Source organism: Protopterus annectens, chromosome 8.part0 (genome assembly GCF_019279795.1).
Source record: "Protopterus annectens isolate FY-2018-M chromosome 8.part0, PAN1.0, whole genome shotgun sequence".
NCBI lineage: Eukaryota > Metazoa > Chordata > Ceratodontiformes > Protopteridae > Protopterus > Protopterus annectens.
This window is the reverse complement of record NC_056741.1, coordinates 1873720912-1873732704: the sequence shown is the minus strand read 5'-3', so window position 1 is coordinate 1873732704 and position 11793 is coordinate 1873720912.

The following is an 11793-nucleotide window of genomic DNA, read 5'->3' as shown; positions in this document are numbered from 1 at the left end:
TCCACCCCCTAGCACCAGGATTGACAATTTGCATTTGAAGTGCCTAATGACATTCAGCAATGACAATAAATGTGTTTGTGAGACAATCAGGAAATACTGGCTGGTTTTAACAGCTGATGATAAGATCAAAAGTATTGTAGGGGATCATCCTAGATTCTGTTTTAAAAACAGAAAAAATATCAAATGTCTCTTATGCCAGAAAGATGGTTTTGTCCAGCAAGTACCCTCGAATAGGAAAGGTACCTTTAGATGCAATCGATGTAAAGCTTGCACTTCTATTGATGGAATCAATACTTTTATCCATCCAGTATCTAATAAGTTATATACTTTTAATGTGTTTGCTAACTGTAACACACAGAATCTAATTTATTTAGCCACTTGCTCCATCTGCGAAGCCTTCTATGTTGGCATAACCAGCCAGCATTTTAAAGATAGTATTTTACGACATCTGCGAGATACAAAAGTGGTGATCCTAATAATGCATTATCAGTGCATATTGCTACTCTTCCTAACCATAATTTTAAATTCCAAGCAATAGAATGCTTACGTCAGGCATCAAGGAAAGGTGATATAGTAAACTGGACTTAAACCAGGGAAGTTGAATGGATTGTGAATTTTAGAGCTCATTGACCCCCAGGTATTAATAATGTGGTTCCATTGAAACCCATATTAAAAGCAAGGAGGCTGGGCATAGGTCAGTGATGAGAGACTTTGCTTATGTGCCTGTGTTGCTACCAGTTTCTGTATTGTTTAGCTTATTTTATGTATGCTTTGGTTATCTCTAAATTTATTGCACCAGGAGCAGCTGTGTTACGGTTTGGTTTATCCCTACTGTAAAGTTGTGTCTCATGTATGACCTAATGCCGTTCATGGTTATGTTTGGTATTTAGTATTAAATAGTCCCTGAATTGATCTCTTATGAGGAATTCAAGTACAGGCAAAAGTATTGCCATGAGATCATAGGAAAATTTATTTGTAATACTCTTTTTTGTAATACCTCTGCTACTGATTCATATGTTACTGTTTGGTTTCTGAGTTGATTTCTTGCAAGGAGTTCAATTTTAGGCAAGTGTTTTGCTAATTTTTTTATTACTTACTTTAGAAAACATAGATGTCCATCTCTCAATTTACATTATGGCCTATTGGATGTTAGTGTATCGTACAAATTTTTGCTTTCTGCTAACACTCTATATTTATGTATTTATATTTTTTGCCAGTTGAAAGAAATATCTATTGCTTAACATCTTTATATATTTCTTATGTAGTAGAAACTTTTCTGTAGATAGTTTTTTGATATAGACTGCATTTGGTTTCTTACCCTATTAATGAGATTGAATGATAAACCCTCTTATCAGGACTAACTTTTCACTTTGAAAGCAAAAAGTAATTAGGCATTTGTTATTTATATACATCCTTTAATCTTATTAATTGTTGGCAAGGCTAACATTTGTTTCTATACAGCCAGCATGCGCTCTATGCATTGTTTCTATTTTCATAGAATTACATCGATAGAAGCCACAGATTGGCCCTCTTCCCTTATGCATGGATTGTGATATGGGGTTCTCCACTTGAGGAGGCGAACAACAAAATGCCCTTCAAATGCTTGTTTCATCAGTTTAGTTAATGCAAGAAAATAAAAGCTTGCCGTAGTTTCTCTAACCTTATCCATATATGAATTATAGGATTTTAATTTGTATAGTGCTCATCCCACTGGATCAAGTAGAGGTGTGCATTTATGCTCAGCATTTTAATAGTTGATTCATACCTAGGAATATTTTCGTAACATTATTTTGATGGAAACCAGTAACTGGCCATTTTTCTTTTGATATTGATTGTGATAGGTTTCCCTCAAAGTCTGGAGACCAATGACATTTCTCCCATTAAGGCTTGTCTTATAGTTGAGGAGACCAATGATAAATGTTTTTTGAAGGTTCATCTCACTACTAGAATCAACTTAGCAATTATTTGCTGCTGATCTTTTTAGCCCTGTTTCAAAACAACCTATTAGTTGTTTTTTAAATGTAGTATTTTATTGGAAGTTCATTTACTACATGTGGATATAATAAAACAGTCTTTTTTAGATAGTTTGTAACCAGAAATACTCTGATTGGAGTTCTAACTTGGTCAGCGAGAATCACTACATTTCCTTTTAATCGCATCCAAAAAGTGAATAATTTAATATACTTTTTGTATTAGCCGTGCGCTCTTTTGCACAAGGCAATTGTTTTTTGTTTTCTAGGATGCTGTTTGCTGTTGCCCTTGGCTGCAATGTTATTAGAACAAAAATGTTTATGACCTATCTTAAGGTCTTTAATTTTTATGCTATTTTAGTACTATTTATATGGCCTGTTTCTAACTGCTTTTAGATTCTAAAAATGCTATCTGCACGTAGGGAGTCTGCTGTTAGCTATTTGTTCAAGAAACAAAGCGATAAGTCTTTCATATTTGGTAATAATTTACAATTGGTAATCTATCTATCAGGAATATCAATGACAGGTCTTCCTTTGAAGACTTGATTTGCGTTATATTACACTTGATGAATACATTATCATTTTTGTTTTATTTACGCCCTACACAAGCTATTGGATATTGTTCTTAGAATAGCCTATGATTGGATACATTTTGTTGCTGGCCATGTAAGCTTGTTTAATCATTACTAATCAATCTTTTAAGTAGGAAATATATTTTTATTGGTTACACCTTTTGAAACTTGATTAGGATTGGATGCTTTTTCTTTTAAATTGTTTTTAGTTAGATGTATGTTTACGATCTGAAAAAGGCTATTTCAGATGAAAGCACTCATCGTTCTTTGTTTTTCTTTACATTAAAAGTGTTTTTCAATGCAACTGTTGGTCTTGCTGACACATTTCCTAGTTAAGCCGTGGTGCTTAGCCGAAGATTTAATTTTGTGCAATCTTATTAACAAGTTCCTTTTCATGTTACAGAAAGAACTCAATTAAGAGTTCCTTATACTTGCAACTGCAGTCTAATTTAATCTTTTGCCATTTGGCCAATGAATCTGGATGTTTATCTCTGTAGGTGGGCATACAGAGAACACATTGCCCTCTAGGTATAATTCTAAAGTGCAGGCATGCTTCAAAATGCATGCATTGTCACTGTAAATGCTTCCAATTATATAAGTTCTTCTCAAGCTCATGCAATCCATTATAAAATAACTATATTAGAGGTACATTAACAGTGTTACCTGCTTGAGTAGAATCCAAATGCAGAGAAAGCAGTGGATTAGCAGTAAAGCTGGTAAGCCCTTTACACCTTTCAGACATGGACTTGAAGTTAGGTCGATAATCCAGCTCTATGTGTTCCTCAGTATGAAAATGAAAATATAGTATAACAGCAAAACACAGCACTGCAGCAGCTGAATAAGCTCTTAAGTGATGTGAACAAAGACTCGTATGATCTTTTTATGTCCAATATCATTTCTGCTGAGCTTTATGAATATTTTCATGTGATACATCCAAAGTTACCTAGTATCACAGGTCTACCTAAGATTCATAAAAATTCCACAAACCCTCTCCTAAGAGCCATTGTAGCTAGTGATGGTTGGGTCACTGAACCCTTGTCTATTTGGGTCGAATGACAGTTGAGTCCTTTGGTTGATTCTACTTCTACTGTATTCAGACACAGCACATTTTCTTGAATGACTGTATGTGTTTGAGAGCACCTTTACTGTTGATACCTCCTACATCTTTGGTAACATTGGACATTGTGAGCTTATTTACCATTATTCCTAATGACATTGGTTTGGACTTTGTTGTTATAATGAGAGGTTCTCTTTTTTAGAGAAGGGTGTTATGACATGTTATTAGTCATTTGCTGATGATTATTCTGCATAACAATGTCTTTTGCTTTAATGATGTGATATATCTTCAGCGCAGGAGTGTTGCCATTAGAACACCTTGCACCAACAGTTATCCGAATTTGGTCTTGGTAGAGTGGGAGCATGAATTTGTTATAAATGCTAATAATCCATGGTATGAGCAGGTATTATTTTACTGCAGATTTGTTGATGACATGGTCCTTTTGTGGGGAGGTAGTGAACAACAGTTGTATGATTTTATAACATATATGGAGTCTACAACAGAGAAGTAAATCCACGACAGTCAGCACAGGAACACAAGGTAGTTCAAACGAGATTTATTTAAGCGCTTTTCGGCTCACAATACAACAGCCTTCCTCAGAATAAAGAACATTAATGCAACTCTTTCCTTTTATACAAAAAAGGCACTAACATAAAGCAATCATTCAATTAATTAATTAAAATAAGTGTTTATCTAAAAGTACTCCAACAACATCTTCTTAAAGGTATATAAATAAATATATGTACCTGAAAATGTATATACTACTAAAATTATATACTACTAAAATTGATGCACCATAACCTGGAACTAATTACTACAGTAAATATACCAACAACTTCAGCCCATTTATTTAAGGCTTAATGAAACCCGTATAAAAATATATATATGTACAAGCACCTATCTGTTTTTTTTTAAATTACAAAAAAATAGATACTAAATACCACTAATTTGTAAGTATAAAAAACTTGAAAATAATAAACTAAGTGAAAATATATGATGTATGATTAATAAATAAACAATCAAACTTGTTCTCAAATACATGTATATACATAAAAAATAAAACAAGACAAATAATAACCCGGAAGGATTCATAAATTCATGAATGTATATGTATATATATATATATATATATATATATACATGAAATACATAAAAATCCAGGTATATTTCTCATACACATAAATTAACCTCACTAAGCCAACTAATTAGAGAAGTTTTTAATATTGGTTAGGTTTATTCAAGATATTTTTTAATTATGTAGTGTAAGTGAAAACATTTATAAAAATGATTTAATTTTATTTCACTTTAAGTTATCTCACCAAGCTCCTCAATTTCAATAACACTCCTATTGATGAAGCTTCATTGAGACCTGGGTAATTACCCGCATTCAATTTAATTTGCCATTTTAATTCTAGTTCAAGCAACTTTAATGAATAAGGTCCGCCTCTAGGATTAATTTTTAATCCATCAATGATCAAGAATTTAAAATAATGATCAGGGAAACACATAATATGTTTGGCTAATGCGTTATCCGTCTTTTGATGGGTAACAGCATAGATGTGTTCATACATCCTGTCTCTGAGCCTACGCTCAGTTTTGCTGACATAAAAGGCGGCACATAGTGCACATTTAGCCAGGTAAATTATACCCTTAGAATTACAATTAAATTTGTCATTTATTTTGTATAGTACTTTATCCAAAGTAAATGTACTACTGACCAATACATGTTTGCACATGCTACATGACTCACATTTAAACATCCCTGTTGACTTTCTCAGCGAATCAGGCTGAAATCTCAAAGAGTCCTTTAAATTCAGACCACGTTTAAATGTGACATTAGGTTTATGACCTAGTTTATTTAATAAGGATATATTGTTTTTCAACAAGTTCCAGTTCTTATTCAAAATGTTAATACATTCAGAACTCAATTTGGTATATGTGGTAGTAAATGACACAACTCTGTTTATAACTGAGTTTGGGGTATTAGATGGACTTTCAAGATTAGTACACAGGTTAGAACCCTGGTCAAACGGGTCACCTGGTTCGGTGACCTCCAAACTAACACAGTTTTGTTCCAGAGAAAAATGATCCATACATTCACTCTCCAAGTTGTCTGGTAAATTTATAGGACACGAACTGTGTATAGCCAATAAAGGCCTAAAGTAGTTGGTTTCCCTTTTAAATTTGATCTCGGCTATAATTTCGTCAATGAGCTCGACCGGGTAATCTCTCTTCAAAAAAGCTGATTTTAAAAACAGACATTCATTGTCAAACTCATTATTGAGAGTTACAATCCGGGCCGCTCTGACCAGTTGTCCTTTTATAACAGCTTTCTTTTGATGAAATGGGTGACAACTTGAAAAGTGGAGGAACGAATTAGAATAAGTTTTCTTACGATAAATTCTAGAAACATAACATTTTAGGTCCAAATTTTTAGATAACATGATGTCCAAATAAGGAATAGCAAGATGGTCATATGTATATGTGAACTCAAGGAAATCAGTAGATTCGTTGAGAAAGCCAACAATATTAGATGCAATTTGGTCGTCGCCTCTAATCAACAAAAAGATGTCATCAAGAAATCGAGTATAAAAAATAACTGATTGCTTGTATAAGTCAGATTTAAAGACCAAATCAGATTCCCAAAAGGCCATTACTAAGTTAGTTAAGCTACCTCCACACGGTGATCCCATAGCTATTCCTCTTTTCTGTTTGTAAAACAGGGACTCAAAAATAAAGAAATTGTAAGAAAGGATGAGATCTAATAATTCAGACACTAAGTAAATTTCCTTTTTCGGAAATTTATATTTGTACATCATGAGAGTAACCCATTCAATAGCAATGTCATGGGGTATACAAGTGTACAAGTCCTTCACATCCACTGTTAAAAAATTTAAGTCACTATCAAATTTCAATTTATTGATCTCACTCAAAAAAGCCCAGGAATCTTTACAAATTTGTTTTTCTTGGGTAACTATTTTCTGTAATGAAACATCTATTACTTTAGCACAAACATATAATGGTGAACCTCTGCCGTCTACCAATGGTCTCATAGGTGGTTCATGCAGATCTTTGTGGATCTTTGGAATTCCAAAGAGGCTAGGGTAGACAGGAAATGAAGTAGTTAAATAATTTAGAAGTTCACCATCAATGTATCCCTCAATAAATAAATCATTGATACAGGATTTAATTAAGCCGTAAGCGGAGTTGACGTCTGACCTAGAACTAATGGCATAAGCATCTCCTTTAAGTAAAGAATGAATTCTATGATTATAGTAATCGATATCAAAAATGACCATCCTACCCCCCTTATCAGGTTTACACAATCTAATTTTCTGTGAGTGAACAAATTTAATCAAATCTAATTCATCCTGGTTATTAGATTGCTTTCTTTTTGTTTTAGCCAGGAATCTCAAATCTAACTCACACACATTTTCAAAAGTCTGTATAATGGGGTGGAGTGGTGGATTAAATGTACTAGGTATTCTATACTCATTGGTAGAACCTACATTATTGATGTTACCCATTAAGTATTGAAAATTCAACTTCCTAGTGTATTTTGTAAGGTCCATAATCACAGAAGTAACATTAAGTTTAGTATAGGGAACGTAAGTAGTCCCCTTAGATAATAAATCAACAAGGTCGTTGGACAATGGACAGGAGGAAAAATTATAAACTTTGAAGTCATTTTTATCATTGATCATTATAATAGGTTTTATTTGCTCGTCCAGGACCTCAAAATCAGCATTCAACAATTCAGGTTCAACAACCAAAACAGAATCCGAAATTGCTTCCAGTGTGTCAAAGGAGGGGGAAACTGGGTGACTTAATAGTTCACTATAACCAGTTACCTCCTCTAATGAAAAATTTTAGATCTAGTGTTGAATTTATGTGTATTCCTTAGTTTTTTCGGTCTTGCCCCATTAAACCCAGAATTAGAGGGCATACTAGGAGCCACTACAAAGTTACAATTGTGTCTCTGGTTGGAATTATGGTTGTTGTTACCAGTATTTTGAAGTCTTTCACTTCTCCTAAGAGTGGGAAATTCAACTTCATCATCCACAAAGTTACCATTAAATTCATCATTATTGACAATCTGACTCTCACACATTTCAATGTCATTATTCAAAATGTCTCCAGAAGAACAAGTGTTGCAAGCATTACAAACATAATTTGTCGAATTAACAACAGAGTTGGCCACAGATGGTCGATGCCATGCTTGAGCTGGGGAAGGCACAGGATAAGCAGTGCCTTCCTTGTAGGCTTTAATGTCTCTCTCGAGTTTTTTAGACTTGTTGGATTGTAGTTTGAGTAAATACTTGTCAATACTGGAAATAGACCTAGAATAGTCAAATTTACATCTAAAAAATTCAGCATGGTGCGTGACCTGTTTGTCCAAGTCCAACACTGTTTCAGTCAATTCAGACACAAGAACAGAATAGTGCTTAATCATCAAATTAAGCAAGTCAACACCTTGTTTTTCAAATAGTTGTATCAATTCTTTGAGAAACGGTGACTGGTTAACCAGCCCTGTAGGGTATTGTGTTCTACGCAACCCTTTAGGTATAATGTTTACACTAAGACATTCTTTGAAGTAAGCAATTTCTAATTGTGTCTTTTTTAATTTTAACAAAGAATTGTCCAAAGCTTTTAAATTACTTACAATGTCAGGACCTTTAACATTGTCATGATTTTGTTTTCCGTTCACCATACAAGAACGAACGAGTCCAGATGTATTATTGCCAAAAACAAAACAGTCTTTAATAATTCCTGCTATGTTCGGAGAATTCGCTCTAAGCATGGCGGAATTATGCTCACAGTTTAAACTAACAGGAGCATTGTTTGTGCCATTAATACCAGAAACAGGTGCACCATTTAATCCACTCTGCAGTGCAGTGTCTGCGTTGTTGCCCGCTAGAACGGAAGAAGCTGGTGACCTTTGCCCTGGTGGCAGCGTGGTGACATCACTGGTTCTAACATTAGAACTAACACAAGGTTGTCCGTTAGTAGTAACATAAGGACTAAGTAGATTTGCAGAGTTAGTTTTAGCTTCAATAAAATCTTTAAATGAGCGCTGGTTGATATCGACAATGTCCAGGCGTTTACATAGTGCATCAATCTTACCAAGCAAAAGTCCGAAATTCTTTTTTAGAGAAGGGTGTTATGACATGTTATTAGTCATTTGCTGATGATTATTCTGCATAACAATGTCTTTTGTTTTAATGATGTGATATATCATCAGCGCAGGAGTGTTGCCATTAGAACACCTTGCACCAACAGTTATCTGAATTTGGTCTTGGTAGAGTGGGAGCATGAATTTGTTATAAATGCTAATAATCCATGGTATGAGCAGGTATTATTTTACTGCAGATTTGTTGATGACATGGTCCTTTTGTGGGGAGGTAGTGAACAACAGTTGTATGATTTTATAACATATATGGAGTCTACCACATATTTTTTGAGATTTACTTCACATGTAGACATGAAATGCATTGAAATTTTAGTTGTAAAGTGAGAATTAGATGCTGACCACATCTTTATTTTACAAATCTAGCTGGAGGAATACCTTGCTTGTTAGGGACAGCCCTGCACGTTTTTCAAAATGTAGTCAAGAACCAAATTCTAAGAACTTCTTGATTATGCAGTAGTGAAGAAAATTTTCTGTTACAGAACCACAAAACTGTCCATAATTTGATAGAGTGTGACTATAAGGAAAAGGAGATACATGCAAGCACTGGAGATGTAGATGTTCTATGCAGGAATAAGGGGAAACCATAGTTCTGTGTTGGGCATGCCAACAATCAAAAAAGTGGGGGGAGCTTTTAGCCCCTCTTATGTCAGGGTCCCACACAGATTTAATAGTGACCGTAGATATATTTGTAACATTATATGTAACAATTGCAAAATACATTTAGTGGATGAACAGATAGGGAAAATAGTTGGTTCTGTACCTCATTTCAGTTATAAGAGGAACAGCAACTTGAAAGATCTATTGTGTTGCAGACCAAGTAATACATGCAGTTTTAGATTTCCATCAGAAAAGAAAGGCACATACCCTTGTAAAAGATGCAAAGCATTTCCTTTTATAAATACTTTAAAAACATTTTCACATCCAAGTACACATGAGGATTTTTTTAAAAGGGATATGCTGCACATACTACTAGAAATATGACATATAATGCCAAGTGCAACCATTGCACTAGTTTTTATGGAGGCAAAATGAACCAGATGTTTAAACAACAAATTTTACAACATCAATATGTTATATGTAACAGTTTAGAGCACAATGCATTGTCTCAACGTGTAGCACTTTCTTCTGATCCTAGCTTTTTCTTTATGGTTATAGATACCATCAACAATAACATTTCACAATACCACTGAGGTAAGGGAAAAATATTGTACATGTTCTGATTTTATTCCTGTAAAACCTGTGCTGAAAGCTCGAAGACTGTGATCTGGTTATGTTAAATACATTTATGAAGTTTTACAAAATGTTTATGTGTTATGGTTAAGTCCTTTATATACTTTTATATTTTGTATATATTTTAGTATGTGTTTTCACATATAATACTTTTATTTGTATTGAGAATGCGTTATGATGTATCAGGAAATGACATATGCTGTTTTGTGATTCACCAGGAAATTGCATGGGCCATTTGAGTTCTGCTGATTGGCTTATGACATTTTAAAAGTAGTATATGTAGTTATATGCATGTCAGTTAATGGTAGGATCTGATGAAGGAAATTGTTTTCTGAAAGCACTTATCCTGTTACCAATAAATTATTTTATGCTTTTTGTCATGGTGACCCTGCTGCTATTTGTTTGGATATTTCCTTAACATTATCAGGTTTCATATTTTTATCTTTATTGAACTATATGTGTCATTACCCACTTATTTCAGTCCAGGTCTATGACCACATTCATTGCAGTACAATCAAAACTGTATATACCTCATGGCAGTTAATAATTTATTCTTTCTTGCTTATATGACTATAGATTGCAAGATACATCTGTACTCACCGCACTCACAGCACAACCTGGCCAGGTGCCCTGCATGGGCCTCTAGGTTATGAGCTCTCTCCTCTGCAGGTGTAGGGAGAGAAACACACCATTATGTGTAACTGTCTATCACACATTCAGATTAGGTATTGGTAAAACAATGCTAGCAGTACTTACAAAGTTTTTGGGCATTCCCAACCTGAGCATTCTGGACCCAAGTGTCCAGAATTCCTCCCTTCTGCCGCTTCAGATTGTCATAAAGGTAATGGACCTGCTCACCTGTGTGAGGGATACCTGTTGCACTCTTACCCCAATCCCTGGTACTGGCCCTGCAGCAGTTGGATGTCATAGTCAGATTAGGTATTGGTAAAACAATGCTAGCAGTACTTACAAACTTTTGGGGCATTCCCAACCTGAGCATTCTGGACCCAAGTGTCCAGAATTCCTCCCTTCTGCCGCTTCAGATTGTCATAAAGGTAATGGACCTGCTCACCTGTGTGAGGGATACCTGTTGCACTGGTGAGATTGCATGTCACCCAGTCCCAGGCCTCTGACTCTTACCCCAATCCCTGGTACTAGCCCTGCAGCAGTTGGATGTCATAGTCTTTCACAAGGAGTCCAACCATGACCCTGGACTCCAGAATGCCCCACTGCTGCACCCGGAAGCACGCACCCTCTCCAACACCAGCCATAGTTTCTGCCAAGTTCAAACTCCAACTAGTTCTGCTGTATTCCTGCAAGCTGCAGTTAAATAAGCCTATTTTCTCACCCTTTACTACCATTGGGCAATATTTAAAAATGCATTGCATCGCTTGGCACCACGCAAACCCACTGAGCTCAGCTGAGCAGTGCTTAAACTGGGAAATGCTTAGCAATGCTTAGCAGTGTGCAAACACACTCAGCAGAGCTCTACAGAGCTTAAACTGGACTGCTTAGCAGTATGCAAACCAGCTAAGTAGAGCTGCACAGTGCCAAGCAGTGCTAAAACATCTCTTGTTTAAGCAGCACTTGGCATGGCTTAACAGTGTTTAGTGGAGCTTAGCTGAGCACAGCAAAGTAACATTTAAAAAAATTAGCATAATTTTATTTGCAACATAAAAGCTTAATAAACCTTCCATGTACCCAAACCCTGGAACTACTACACATTTGGCTTTCACACTAACCATTTGGCTACATGAACATTTAGAATGCTGC